The sequence below is a fragment of the Natrix helvetica genome, assembly GCF_964273705.1.
Source record: "Natrix helvetica genome assembly, chromosome: Z".
Lineage (NCBI taxonomy): Eukaryota > Metazoa > Chordata > Lepidosauria > Squamata > Natricidae > Natrix > Natrix helvetica.
In genome coordinates this window covers 14,391,179-14,406,982 of record NC_138554.1, presented here as the reverse complement: position 1 = coordinate 14,406,982, position 15,804 = coordinate 14,391,179, and positions in this window count along the sequence as shown.

The window sequence follows — 15,804 nt, the reverse complement described above, 5'->3', positions numbered from 1 at the left end:
CATCTAGGGAGAATTCCACACCGCCAGGGGGTGTTGAAGACTTAACCTTTGGAGACAAAGTTTTGGCTTCTAAAGGACTCATAGACATATCTCTGAAAATCTGGTCCAATTGCTTAATCTTTTGCTGTAATAATTTTTCTCCGCCAGCAGATGGCAGTGCAGCTTCACTTTTTGACTGCAGCCCTCTATACATATGCTGAAGTTCAATGGGCTCAAAGGGACCACGTGACCTCGGTGACGTGTACATGTCTCTTTGTTCTAATTGACCAGTGAACTCTGTGGGGTGTGTCTTAGGCTGTTGTTTTGAAGAAGACAAGATGGCGTCCTCAGACATTTTGGGAGTGGGGGAGCTTCTTCTACTTCGCCTTATCTCTTCAAAACACACTCTCGCCTCCCTAGCATATTTTTCAAACAGTTCTATTTGATATAGATAGCTTTGCATTTCTTGCTCATCTGGGGAGATGTCATAAACTTTGCTTTCTGCGTGGGAGGAATTTTCCTCTGCCGGCAGTTGCCGTTTAGACTTTTGCCGTTCATTAATTGTATCTTGATAATGAGGGACATTTACTGACCTCAGTCCGTAGATCTTGCCTTCTGTAACTCCTTCCCCCATTTCTGGCTCGGCACCTGAAGAATCTTGCTCCTCTGTGTCTGAGGGAATGGATTCTTTCGAGCGCTTTCCATGTCCGTGTTTTTTTTTTTTCTTTCTCTTCGACATTGCTAATTAGGCTTAGTCGGTTATCTTTAGATAGCATGAAGGGAAAATACAGCCATAAATTGTAGTCATCTCAGCTTGTATCATCAAAAAGCCAAAACTCTGCTACCAAGTTGTCAGCCAAACCTCTGCTACCAAGTTGTCAGGGGAAAAAACACCCTGTTAGAGACCGATGGACCGTGGCTGATTCCCTTCAGCATATCTTTTGAGATATTGAGAAAAATAAGTCTTTAAAAGTATTCTAATTAATAAACAAACTTTAATAATAAAATAAAACAGAAAATAACTAATTGGTTACATTTTGATAATGAAAGCTTCGTCAGCCAAAAGTTGGCTGGCGAACAAAGAAGAGAAGAATTTTGGAATGTGTAACGCGTGCGCAATAAATCACTTTCAGATAAGAACCCTTTTTTGTTTTATGACCTGCGCAATAAAGCTTTCTTAGTTTAACTCTTGAGTGTCAATTCAGGCAGTTCAGGCCTAGCAAACTTTTTAACATCGTGACAGAAACCAAGGCTAACATTGGGTTAGATTAAGGAATGTTCATTGATCTCCTTTACAGCAAATGCCAGAGCCGAAGCATGCTGGTAATTATGTGTTAGGAACCTTCAGTGAGAGTTATAAATTATGTTAATATGTTTCTACTTCAGAATATGACAATTAATATTTTTAATTGTTACATATATCCATAAATACAGAAAATGTGATGCTTATTGTTTATTCTGGACAACTGGAATATAGTCTTTGCCAATTATAAGCTATTCTATGCATTGGGAAGCATGGATGTGGGGAAAGAGTAGGCTAATATTATACTGAGAAAGCATTTGTAGCCTGCTTTTCTGCTACTGAAGATTCTTCATCTGGAAAATTGTAAAATTCACACCCACGCAAAATTTAATTTGCTCTGGATATCTGGAATGCAATCTTTAACAAACAATAGACCTAGATTTTATGGATTGGGAAGCACTATTGTAGGAAAAGGGTGTAATGTAGGAAACACAGAACTTAAGAAAGCATTTGTAGCTTGCTTGCTTTTCTGTTTAAGATGTGTCTTCTAGAATGTCAATATTCACAATGAGATGTCTCTTCCAGGATTGATTTAGAAGTTAGCAATAACATTACAATTCAGAGTGAACAGAAGGAGTCCTATGTTTTCCCTCTTATGGACATAACATTTTACAATCAACCTAACATTTCATCTTTGTATTCTGTAGAAATGGTCTTCCATTTCCATTCCCCAGTGAGATGAAAGGAAAGAAACTATAGAAAGTACTAGGGGACATGTAAACTATTTTCATGACATCTCCACAGCCTGGATGAGTCATGTTTTTCCCCTCAAGAAGCAGGGGGACAGTGAACATTCCTGAGGAAAAATGACCCATCCAGTGTTGCAGTTAAAAGAAATTGTTTCATTTCGGGAAGGAAGGAAAGGAAAGGAAAGGAAAGGAGAGGAAGGGAAAGGAAAGGAAAGGAAAGGAAAGGAAAGGAAAGGAGGAAGGAAGGAAGGAAGGAAAGCATTTAGGTGATGGTGGGGATGCACCTGGGAATGAGGATACTTACAAGTATTGATCAAGCACATGAGAAGGAAACCTTTTAAAAGTGTTCTCATTTGAAAGAAAGAAGATCTGATATATAATAGCAGCAATGATTAAGTCTCCAGACTGATAATACTTGTGAACAATTGGAAGAGGATCTCTGAGATTGCAATTGAGAACTGGAAAATTGCACATTATCATAGGAAAAAAGAATAAAACCAATGTTCTGAATAGAAGCAACTCAGTGTAAAATGAGCTCATTGTTGTCATCGAACTATAGCCCCAGTCTTACCATTCCATTGATCAGCTGGGTCATAATCAACCAAGCTATTATGAATGTTATTTAAAATGAAGTCTCACAGAATAAATGTGCATCTTTCCTGTTCTCCAAACTTGTAATGTTGCCCTTCTGAGCTGATATTAATGAAACACATATTTTAACCTGTGCTTATAGTTTTCCCATGTTTATTGGGATTCCCTTGAGACAAGGAACAAAGAACAATGATGATGCAAATGTTACAATCACTTGGCAGATAATAGCTTACTTGCAGTACTATTATTCTTGTCCCTTTGTACACTATCACAAGGAAACATGTTGGTTTTTATCTTAGAACAGCTCTTAAAACTTTTGTTCTGACCTAGGTTTCCTGAGAAAGCACAAATCACAATCTTAGTCCCACAATCTTTATTTATATGGCAGTGATTTATGATCATTCACAGCCCGCAATGATTCACAAACATTCCGTGATGTCTGGTCGAGTTGCCACAGTCTTTCAGGGAAATGTTGATAAGCACCACACTTGCATTGTGTTGGCTTTTTTGGCAGCTGCAGCATTCAGGGAGTTCAGGGAGACCTCTTGCTGAGGTTTGAGATAGAAATGAATTAAATGATTGTTTTGGTGAATTTGGTTTGATGAGGAAGTGAAAAGTTTGGGTCTATATACGTACACTCCCAACCTATAAGTTCTTCATGTGAAATAATTCTGATTTTATTTAAGAACAGATTTTTACCATCTTATTTAAATCTGATGTCACTCTTATTCATAAGCCTTGAATGACATCTTACTCTGCCTGTTGAGATGAGGAAAAATATTGATTTCAATTCTAACAATTGTTTCTGAAAAGTTAATGTCCAAAGTCTTGTTTAAATTGTACATTTAAAATCCTTGATAGACAACAGCAGAATGGATGATTTTTTTTATGGTGTAATAAACCTTGAGTTTAATACTTAATACTGAAATTAAATTGTTATTTATTGCTGCTTATAAATGGCAGAAGAAAAATAAAGAAAAAAGAACAAAAAAGAAAGGAAAAGAACGAAATGAAAGCAGTTGCTTGTAAAAGTATATCAGTATTTGATTATAACCTCCATTTGTTGGTTTATTTATTAATTTTTTGTAACTCAGCACTTCATGTAGCACCCTGGGCAATGTATGTAATAGAACAGCCCATATTTAAAAAAAAATACAATAAAATGAAACCAAATGAAATTACAAAGATAGAAACAAAATGACAAAATAGGATAACAGACAGTGCATTTCAATTCACTATCATATTGTGTCATGTTGTGGCAGAACATGTTGTGTCATGTCACATGATGTAGCAAGCTCCGCTCTAAGATATGATCCCCAAGACATTTGACATTTCAATCGTTTTTTAAAAATATTTTTTTTTATGTTTGAATAAATCCAAACAGACAAATCACACACACACACACACACACACACACACACACACACAAACCGCACAAAACCATCTTCCATTACAAATTGTAGAAAGTGTGCCGAGGGATTACAAAAACTTCCATGTATCCCTTCCACAGTCATCACCTACAATTCATATCAAATCATATATTTTAAATCATATATATATGTAATCATACCTCAACCTTCATTTGACTATAATTGTTTTTACATCCTTTTATATAAAATATTCCAAATTTAAAGCAAGACCACATAATGGCATCCCATTAGCTCTTATCAATAGAATCCAGTAACATTACATCTTTATAACATGTTCTATATAAAAGTTGGTTATATTTAATAACAGAGTTTCTAAACCTCCTTTTGTCATATACATACATACATACATACATGTATGTATGTATGTATGTATGTATTTGTGCTACAACCCCTGGTATGCCTAAATATGGGAAGAAGGTCACTACTCCCTCTTTCTGTCCTTCGGCTCATCACAGAAGACCATGCAGGCAGAAAACCATATTTTTATTTTTAATGTTGCCTTTTTTATATTTGTATTGTATTTGTACTGATAAATAAATAAAGGAAGACTAGTATAGATCTATTTCAAGCTAATTAGCTGTCATCAGCTAGCCATACCCTTACTGGGATTTGAACCTGGGCTGTATTGTATCTTAGGCAAGAGTCTTAGCCACTAAGCCACAGGCTCTGCTCCTTATCAGTTGAGCCAGGGAAATAGGTATGTATTTGTGTTACAACCCCTGCCTAAATATGGGAGGGAGCTCACTACTCCCCCTTTCTGTCATTCAGCTCATCACAAAGGACCATCCAGGCAGAAAACCATATTTTTATTTTTAATGTTGCCTTTTTATATTTGTGTTGTATTTCTGCTGATAAATAAATAAATAGTGAGCTCCCTCCCATATTTGGGCATACCAGGGGTTGTAACACATATACATACCTATTTCCCAGGCCTAGCTGATAAGGAAGAGAGCCCGTGGCTTAGTGGCAATTACATCGGCCTAATATGTAATACAGCCCTGGTTTGATTCCCAGTAAGGGTATGGCTAGCTGATGAGAGCTAAATAGCTTGAAATAGATCTATACTAGTCTCTCTTTATTTATTTATCACCACAAATACAACACACACAAACACTCACACACACACACACTACTCCACCTTTCTGTCCTTCGGCTCATTACAGAAAACCATCCTGGCAGAAAAGCATATTTTTATTTTTAATGTTGCCTTTGCTGTGTTTGTGTTGTGTTTGTGCTGATAAATAAATAAAGGGAGACTAGTATAGAACTATTTCAAGCTATTTAGCTCTTATCAGCTAGCCATACCCTTACTGGGATTAGAACCTGGGCTGTATTACATATTAGGCAGAGATATTAGCCACTAAACCACAGACTCTCCTCCTTATCAGCTGAGCCAGGGAAATAGGTATGTATTTGTGCCCATATTTAGGCATACCAGGGGTTGTAACTTAAGTAATTGTTACAGTACCACTTTGCAAGGTAGATCATGTATTTAGCAAAGGGAAAACATTATGACCTCAACAGTTGTGTTACATTTTCTTTTTCCTAATTCTATTTTGATTTCTTCTTCTGAGCATATACCCTCCACCATTTTCTACTTTGTGTATTAGTTCCAAAGGTTCATAGCAATGTTGAGATGAGTAGTGAAATATGGTAAACATGTTTCCACCTGATATTCTTCAAAGACATTACTTTTGGAAAAATAATAGCACTGATTACTACTTAAGTATAGTCATTGTCCCTTCTACTCAATCACTCAAGGGAATTTCAGTAGACACTGAAAAACTATGACCTTAGATTAAGATATTGCATAGCATTGACATCTTCTCAGAAATATTGATCTGCATGCAGGGATAAAAAGAAGAATTTGCATTTTATTTGTGATAGATCCTTGTCTTAATTCCAGATAATCTTTATTGCATTAACTTTAGATAATGCAAAGGAGTGCCCAACCCAGCTCCTCACTTGAATGGTAACATAGACGTTGCTCTTTAATGTCTCTAACAAATATATATTACAGGGATTTGATTATATTCAGGACTCTAGTTTTATCTTTTTTTCCTACCATGTTAATTTCTCCTATTTACAATTGCAAGCTCAGTAGTCCTCTTCCAGTAGTTCACAAATATTATCAGTCTGGGGACTTAATCATTGCTGCAATTATTTATCAAGTCTTCTTTCTTTCAAATGAGATCACTTTTAAAAGTCTTCCTTCTCATGAAGTACTTGATCAATAAATGTAAGTATTCCCCTACTACTATTTCTCCAGCTCTTCCTTTTATTTTCCTTATTTCTACTTGTATTGTATTATCTATCTTTCATTTTTCTGCTGAAATGTTTCAGTTTCTGGTTTCTCAGTGTGCTAACTCCAATGTCTATGGTTCACCATTTTTAATTCCAGAACTGGGAGAAAATCAGCTTGCCCTGGAGATTTACAGGTCTCTATCACATATTTAACAGGTCTGTGGCATTATTCATACAACTAGAATCATTATTCGATACATTATATACATTCTTATTCTAACCCTATTTACATTTACATTTCTATTGTCTATCCATTCGTGTCATTTCTTCCATATCACATAGTATTCCAAATTATCTTTTCCCTTTAACTCTAATGTGAGTTTGTCCATTTCTGCACAATCAAATATTTTTTGGATTACTAGTCCCTCTGGCGGAATACTATATTTCTTCCAATATTGTACAAAATCAATCCTTGCCGCTGTTATTAACGTCAAGTACTTCAACTTTCTGTTGTATTCTGCCATAATTATCCCCAGAATAAACATTTCCGGTTTGAATTCTATTTGACATTTAGTTAAATCTTGCAGCCAATTCTATATATTCAGCCAATATCTTTTCACTTCGGGGGCATGACCACCATGATTGAAAGAAGGTACTTTGACCCTGTTTGCATTTCCAACATTTTGGACTTAGATTTGGATACATCTTGGCCAGTCTCGCTGGCACCAAATGCCAATAGAAAAACATCTTATATTGATTTTCCTTTTAAGCCACATATTTTATAATTGTATAATTTTTCTTCCAAATGTACTCCCAGTCTTCTAAGTTTATGTTATGTCCCACTTTCTATGACACTAAAATGCTTAAAAATTTAAAATTTGTCAGAGATGCCCTCAGTATAATCCTGAACTTCTTCACATTTCTTCTCAACCAGAAATTAAAACAATATACCCTTTAATGTGTTTGACAAACTTTTCCAGTTTTTATAATTCTATGGTGGAAAAATGGAACTGACTTCCTATTCTTAGAAAAATACAGACAAAATATAGACAAAACTGAAAGAAAATACTACTTTAGCATCCAAATTAATCCTGGAAGAGATATTTTGCCATGAATTTTAAATATTTAAGTACAGAAGAAGAATCTTAAAAACAGAAGAAAGCAGGCTGTAAATGATTTTTGGTTCAATTTTAGCTTATTGCTCCACCTTATCAATGATTCCCTATCCATATAATCAAGTTACGGTTTGCCAGACATTTGTTTTTGTCTGTATGTATATATGTATGCATGTATGTTGTATTTGTGCTGATAAAATAAAGGGAGACTAGTATAGATCCATTTCGAGCTATTTAGCTCTCATCAGCTAGCCATACCCTTACTGGGATTCGAACCTGGGCTGTATTACACACTAGGCAAGAGTGTTAGCCACTATGCCACAGGCTTCTCCTCCTTTATCAGCTGAGCCAGGGAAATAAGTATGTGTTTGTGTTACAAACCCTGGTATGCATGTATGTATGTACACACACCATATATATGCACATGCTAAATATGTATGTATTGTGTGTATGTGTGTGACAGACAGTAGATATCTTCAGGCAGTAGATATTTCTTTAGACAGCAGACATATCTTTGTCTTCAGACAGTAGATATTTTAAATTTGTGTGTATGTACACAAACATTTAAAGTATCTACTTTCTGTATCTAAAGCAGAAGTATATTCATGCAGTTTATAATTCTCACTCAAGGTTCCTCAGTCATAATTACCAACACACCTTGGCTGTGGCATTTGCTGTAAAGGACATCAATGAAAATTCTAATATTTTGTCCAATGTTAGCCTCGGTTTCCACATTGCTACCAACTATCTTTTTTTTTTTTTTTCAAAAAGTTTTATTGGTTTTTTTTAAAAAACATTTATGTGGAAAAGGGTAAGTGGAATTACAAATTTTGGCAGTTGCAAATGTGGCAGACGCCCCCTCCCTCCAAACTCCTAGGTTACATCAAAATATCAAAACTTAATACATAATCATAAAGAATCAGCATATTAATTCTAGAAGAAGTAATTTTCAGTCAATTTATATAGTTATAATATATAGTCTAGTTATAAATTCATTTTTACTTTCGGTCTGTTTATAACATTGTGATTTTCTTATTTATTTTTGTGACCTGAGCTTTCTTGGTGTTGACCCTTCACCCCCCGCTGGCAGAGCTCCGGCCCCTCCCGTGTCCTGTATGACCGTTGTAGTGTCTTCTGTTTTTTCTAGGTTGTCTTTATTTTTTTCCATAAAGGCCTGTGCCTCTATGGGTGTATTAATTCTGATTCTTGTCTCCTCCCAGAATATCAGCATACCTTCAGGCATCAACCATCTAAACCACACCCCCTTCTGGTATAATTTATTCGCCAATTGCGAATAGCTTTTCCTTTTTTCCCTAATTTTTTTGGGAATCTGCTTCAGAATGGTTATCTCCCTGTCACAGTATGTCAATGTTTGCCCCCTTTGTACACCCAGAATTTCATCTCTTGTGGTTTTCCTAAGGAATTTAATGTGAACCTCCCTGGGTACATTATGTGTTCTGGCATATGCTGAATTCACTCTATAAGCTAGATCTATCTCCCATTCCATCTGCTGTTTATCTTTGTGTATGTATTCAGCTAAAATATTAGTCATAATGTCCCTTATGTTTTCCCCATCTGCTTCTATTACATTTTGAAATCTAAGGTAAAAGGACATTCTCTCAAACTCTATTTTCATTTGTTGGATGTCAAGTTCTTTGTTCCCCTTCTGTAAAGCCTCTACCCCCCCCCTCGCCTCCGCCACCCCACCCTCCACAAGGTCCAGTCTCTGTGAGTTCTTAAAGATTTGGGCTTGGTTCTGTTTAATTTCATCTTTCATTTCCCTTAACTGTTTCTTAATTTCCTCCTGGCCCTGTAGAATTTGTTGAAGCATTTGTTGAAAGTCCATCTCTGTAGTCTTGGGTTGCATCAGTTCTGTTATCTTTGACTGTGTAGCTGGGCTAGACGTTGCAGACGTTGGGGCAGAAGTAGCAAATCCAGGCTTTCCAGGAGGTGGTCTTTTTGGAGACATGGTTTTTAAAGCAAGGAAATCAGTCAAAGTAGAGACTGGGCAGCTGGAGAAGTAGAGCAGGCAGGCGAATCCAGAAGGCAGAGGATCCAAACAGATGGAGATTTCTTTAGTCAGTCTAGCAATAGATGAAAGTTTTTTCCCCAGAGAGTTCAGAAAAAAACAATCCACAAGAGATTCCTCTGGGTGACCCGGAGACAAAGACCGGAAGCCTGAATTTTAAAGGTGGAGTCAGGTTTCACAGTTCATGAAGACAACGGAAGTGTGCCATCTTGCCCTGCCAGCTTTGGGCTCAGAGGCATAATAAAATTTTAAAAGTTCAGAAAGTTCTCAGTTCACTCATAAGTTCTGGAGCTAAGTCCAATGAAAGTCACTTTTATGAGGGTGAGGCATCATTAGTCGGCTCTCCCCCCTCCTCCTTCCCCTGAGGGCGAGAGCAAAATCTTCTCAAGCCGCTTGTCCAAGGGAGGGGGGGAAATCCCCCTCCCTCTAGCCGCACCTCTAGTAGAAATCCGAAAGTTTAACTTTTTTTTTTAAATGCTGAAAAGTCCATAAATTCAAGATAAAGGGAACGGAGAAGGGAAGCCTCTCACCACATTGCCGCTGCTTCGTTCAAGAGCGCGTTCTCCGATCGGCATGGGGCGAGGCGCGCACACACGGGCGCCCTCCGAGACTGCTCCCCGGTGCCTAGAACGAAGCGGAGAAGCCCCCGCCAGCCGCCGCCGACGCCAGGACCCTCCGCGAGCCGTTCCTTCGGCAGGACACCTCTCCGGGGCGTCCTGTGCCCCCCCAGAGACGGGGGAAGCCCACCGGGAGAGCGGGAGCAGGCAAAGGCTTGCCTGTCGCCGTAGCCGCCGGAACCGGAAGTCGCTACCAACTATCTTGAGGAATATACAACTTACCTTTTAGCTATGGAATTTCTATCTACAAAGGATAAATTTATTCCAAACTACAAATGTAATGACCAGACGAATACGATAGCTGTCATTGGAGGGCCCCATACTAAAACCTGTCTCAACATGACAACCACTCTGTGCAACTACAAATTTCCCCAGGTGAGTTAAATGTGCAGCAAGATTGAAAGTTCACCAGTTTATGATTTTGAGATATTGAGTCCTCATAATCACTCTTATGAAAAGGATTACAGATTTAAAAAAAAAAATTGTCATTTAATGAGAAAGTTATTAGATATGAATATTATCAACAAAGGGCTCTCCTTTTTAATTGATGAACAGTACTAAATTTGCATATATTAATTGGTAAAAAATAGTTTTTAGGAACTTGCCTTCCATACCCACTCAAGCCGAGTTATTTAGTCTATATAGATATATAAGCATTAGTCCTTGATTTTAATTTTTTTCCTAGAAAACTCCCATTTAACTAGGTTCTTCTGTCTTTCCCCCACTTACCGTAGATCACATTTGGATCACCACCATTGATGTATAATTACAACTCAGCACTTTTTGTAAAATGGATGTTCCCTGATGAGATCCACCAGCTTAAAGGAATACTGCACTTACTGTTACATTTTGGATGGACCTGGGTTGGGATGATTTCTTTGTATGAAGAAGATATGGAGACATTTGTTCAAAAGAGTCTTTCCATGTTTTCAGAGAGAGGAATCTGCTTTGACTTTATAGAATGCCTACCCCAAATGATGTATGGTAGTGAGGCTGCTGAAATGGTAGAGAAAGCAGATAAAATATATAGAGTGATCATGGGGAGTACAGTAATTGCAGTCATCTTCAATGCAGAAACTACAAGCATAGTGACATTGAGGATGATGCTCTCTGGTTTAGATTTGGATGATATTCCAAAGGAGAGAAAAGCCAAAGTTTGGATCATGACAGCTCAAATGGAATTCACCTCTATTCTGATACAAAGACCATTGCCCATTGATTTTCTCCATGGTGCAATTTCCTTTGCACTTCACTCAAAGGATCTAAGAGAATTCCAACAATTTATTCAGAAGAAAATCCCAAATTTTGATAGAGAAGATGGTTTTATTAGGGATTTCTGGAAAGATGCATTTGAATGCTCATTCTCCAGTGATGTTACAGATGGGAATGCTGACAGGATTTACACTGGAAAGAGAAGCTGGAGACTCTTCCTAACTCTGTCTTTGAGACCACCATGGGTGGACAAAGTTACAGCATCTACAATGCAGTCTATGCTGTGGCACATGCTCTGAGGGCCTTGCATGCCTCCAAACTCAAATGGAGTCAAAAAATGAATAAGAGGAGCTGGAAGTACTTCCTTCAATCACCATGGCAGGTAGTGTTTACTAATCCAAATCAGGAATCATGTGAAATCATATAAATAAATGTAGGTTTATAGTTTTTCCCCTCCTTTCCTTTTGAAAGTGTCATTATTTATTTATATTTAATAATTCTCAACTGTTCACCTACTTCCTCTCTTCCTTTACAAATAGATTTGAATGATCATAGCATTCTCTTATGCTAAAACTATTATTTTTTTCAAATATTATCTGAATAATCTAAAAAATGAAGGTCAGTTATGCAAAATTGGATGCAATTTGAAAATAAAGTGAAGCTCATTCCACTTCTGGTTTCTGTGGACGATGGACATGTTGTCCACTGCTCGCCATCCTGGTGGGCTCCCCCTGACTCAGGGGGGGCACAGGGTGCCTTGAAGGGGCGTCCTGCCAAGGGGGCAGCTTGCTGGAGCCCCTGGAGCAGTGGCGGCCCCAGGGGAGCTGCCAGCTTTGCCCTAGGCACTGGGAGGCATTTGGGGGGTGCGCATGCCACGCACGCCTTCATCCTGAGGAGATCGGAAGAAAATGCTCTACATGAAGGCAACAGCAGAAATGCAGTGAGGGGGGAGTTCCCCCGGGGTCTTTTTCTTGCTTTCTTGAACAACTAAGTAAATAAGGATTAGCAGTTTTCTTTGATCTTGGTAAAGTGTTAAGATTGGAGAGGGGGGGGGGTTCTCCCCCCCTCTCGGAAAAGCGGCTTTATACAATCTCACTCTCGGAGGAGAGAGAGAGAATTGGAAAAAACCCTTTTGATATTCACTTCTTTCAAGCAATGGGATAATGACTCCTTTGAACAATTGCGAAAGAAAAAAAGTGAGCTGACCTAATAAACTATGAATGGAAACTTTTTGAATGGTTGCTCTCCGATCCCTTGAGAGGGCTGAGCCAAAATGGCGTTTCTTCCCCCATTTTAATTGTCGTTACAAATGAACTATCGTCTTTGAAAAATCTTCTGGGTTGGAACTACAAAACCCCAGTGAACCCTAGAGGAATCTCTTTGTACAATCTTCCTTGGATTTGGAAAAATTGATTACAACTTGAGGGGAGCTGCATTGAAAGACTAATATCCCACACTGGACTTTGCCTGCCTGTGGACCTCGCCAGATGGTGCGCTCCTATAGATGCCATCTTTCCTGTCTAGACTTATAACTTTCTTTGAACTTCGCAATGCCTGCGAAAAAGGCCCCCCTTCCTAAACCAGCCTTAGCTCCATCTTCTTCTGTTTCAAGTCCTGTTCCCCAACAAACACAACTATCTTCCTTTTTACAACCTAAAGCCTCCAAGGGGGAACAGCAGTCTCAAGAAATTTTTCATCAAATGTTCCAGACACTCTTAAAGGGACAGGAAGAAATAAAAAAGCAGTTGGCAGACTTAAAGGAACAACTCAGAGAGAATCAACAAAAGACTTTACAAAATAGTCAGAAAATAAATGCCCTGGAGGAGGGTGCTGTGGGGGTGGGAGAAGAATGAAGGCTTTACAAAAAAAAAAAAAAATGCTGGGATTGAGAACTACATGGAAAAAATGGAATTTGAAAGGATGTCTTTCTTTCTTAGATTTTAAAATATACCTGAAATGGAGAGTGAAGACTTAAGGGAGACTATGATAACAATGCTAGCAGATTATATTAAAAGATTTAAACAACAGCTAGGGTGGGATATTGATCTGATATAATAATAATAAATATTTATTTATTTCTTAGCCGCACCCTCTCCCGAAGGACTCGGGGCGGCGTACAATGAAACATATGAAATAAATATGGACAAAAAAAACATATAACAGAGACATATACCGAGACATACACAAGGAGGAGGTCGGCTGATAAATAAAACAATTAAAATACAATATTTAAAAACCCCTAGATAATTAAATATAATTAAAATACCCAGTAAAAGCCCGTCAGGAGCGATATGGTTAGATCAAAGTTGAGCCAGGCCAGCTGCTTGGAATAGGTGGGTCTTAAGCTTAATACGAAAGGAGCGGAGGTCAGAGGTATTCCTAATATCTGGAGGGAGGTCATTCCACAGGGCTGGGCCCGCCACAGAGAAGGCTCTACTCCTAGGCGCCGCCCCCCGACACTGTCTTGTGGACGGCACCTAGAGGAGGCCCTCTCTGTGCGAGCGGATTGGTCGCAGGGATGTATGGGGCAGAATACGATCCCGCAAGTAACTAGGTCCTGAGCCATGGAGCGCTTTAAAGATTATTATCAAAACCTTGAAACGCACCCGATAGACCACAGGAAGCCAGTGCAGCTCGCGCAGGAACGGTGTCACATGGGAGTACCTACTACTCCCCATAATTACACGCGCGGCTGCGTTCTGGACCAACTGTAGCCTCCGGGTGCATTTCAAGGGAAGCCCCATGTAGAGAGCGTTACAGTAGTCCAAGCGAGACGTCACCAGCGCATGAGTGACTGTGCATAAGGTGTCCCGGTCCAGTAGGGGGCGCAATTGACACACCAGGCGAACCTGGTGGAACGCCCCCCTTGCCACTGCTGTCACATGGTCATCCATGGACAGCCGGGCATCCAGGAGGACGCCCAAATTGCGCGCCTGCTCCACGGGGGCAAGTTGAATGCACCCAATGGCCAATGATGGAATTAATTGGCTGAACCGGGGAGCTGGTACCCACAGCCACTCCGTCTTGGAGGGGTTGAGCTTGAGTCGGTTGTCATCCATCCAGATCCGTATGGCTTCCACACACCGGGACATCACTTCGATGGCCTCGTTGGGGTGGTTCGGGGTGGAAAAGTACAGCTGAGTATCATCAGCGTACAGATGGTATCCCACCCCGAAACCACGGATGATCTCACCCAGCGGCTTCATATATGTGTTGAAGAGGAGTGGCGAGAGGACCGACCCCTATGGCACCCCACAAGTAAGGGGGCGTAGGGTCGACCTCTCTTCTCCTGCCAACACACGCTGCGTCTGGTCAGAAAAGTAGGAGCCGAACCACCACAAAACGGTGCCCCGGACCCCCAGCCCCTCCAGCCGGCGCAGCAGGATACCATGGTCGATGGTATCAAAAGCCGCCGAGAGGTCTAATAGGACCAGGATAGAGGAACAACCTCTGTCTCTGGCCCTCCAGAGATCATCCACCAACGCGACCAAGGCCGTCTCCGTGCTGTGACCGGGGCGGAAGCCGGACTGGCGCGGGTCTATATAATCATTTTCCTCCAGATGTCGTGGAAACTGGTAGGCCACCACACTCTCTACAACCTTCGCCAAAAAGGGAAGGTTGGAGACAGGACGATAATTGGCCAGCTCCAAAGGGTCCAGGGAAGGCTTCTTGAGCAAGGGTCTCACCACCGCCTCTTTCAAGGCGGCCGGGAGAGACCCCTCGCTCAGCGAAGCATTCACTAGGCCCAGGAGCCAGTCTCGTGTAACCTCCCAGGATGCCAGTACAAGCCAGGAGGGGCACGGGTCCAATAAACATGTGGTGGGTCGCAGTCGTCCACGCAATCTGTCCAAATCCTCGATGGCAACCAAGTCAAACTCCTCCCAGATCGATACCTCAAGACTCGCCATGGACGTCTCCATTGGATCACTGACAGGAACCCAATCCTTCCGGATTTGAGCGATTTTATCCTGCAGATATTTATCAAATTCCTCTGCCCTGCCCTGTAGGGGGGCCTCCCGCGGCCTCTGAAACAAGAGGGAGCAGGACACCCGAAACAGGGCGGCAGGGCGGTTCTCCGCGGATGCAATGAGAGTGGCACAATATTGGCGTTTGGCCACTCTCAATGCCACAAGGTATGTCCTTAAATGGGCTCGTGCCTGTGTTCGATCAAATTCGGAGCGAGAGGATCTCCAACGACTCTCTAGACGTCTCTTGCAGCACTTCATCACCCTTAGCTCCTCGGTAAACCAAGGGGCTAGGGTGGATTGTTGCCACCGGAGAGGCCGCAAAGGCGCCACGCGGTTCAAGGCCCCGGTAGTTGCATTATTCCACGCAACTACCAGGTCCTCTACCCAGGGGCGGGTCAAGGTTACAGGAGGTGGCCCAAGCTCCGTCTGGAACCTATCAGGTTCCATCAGGCGCCTGGGGCGGAACCATCTGGAACTTTCCTGTTCCGCCTATATATATAGAATCAACTCAGCATATGCTAGAACACACAATGTTCCAAGGGAACTCCATGTTAAATTTTTTAGAAAGACTACAAGAGAGAGATTCTAGGGGCTCAAAGGGGGGAACCTTTAAGATATAAGGACAAA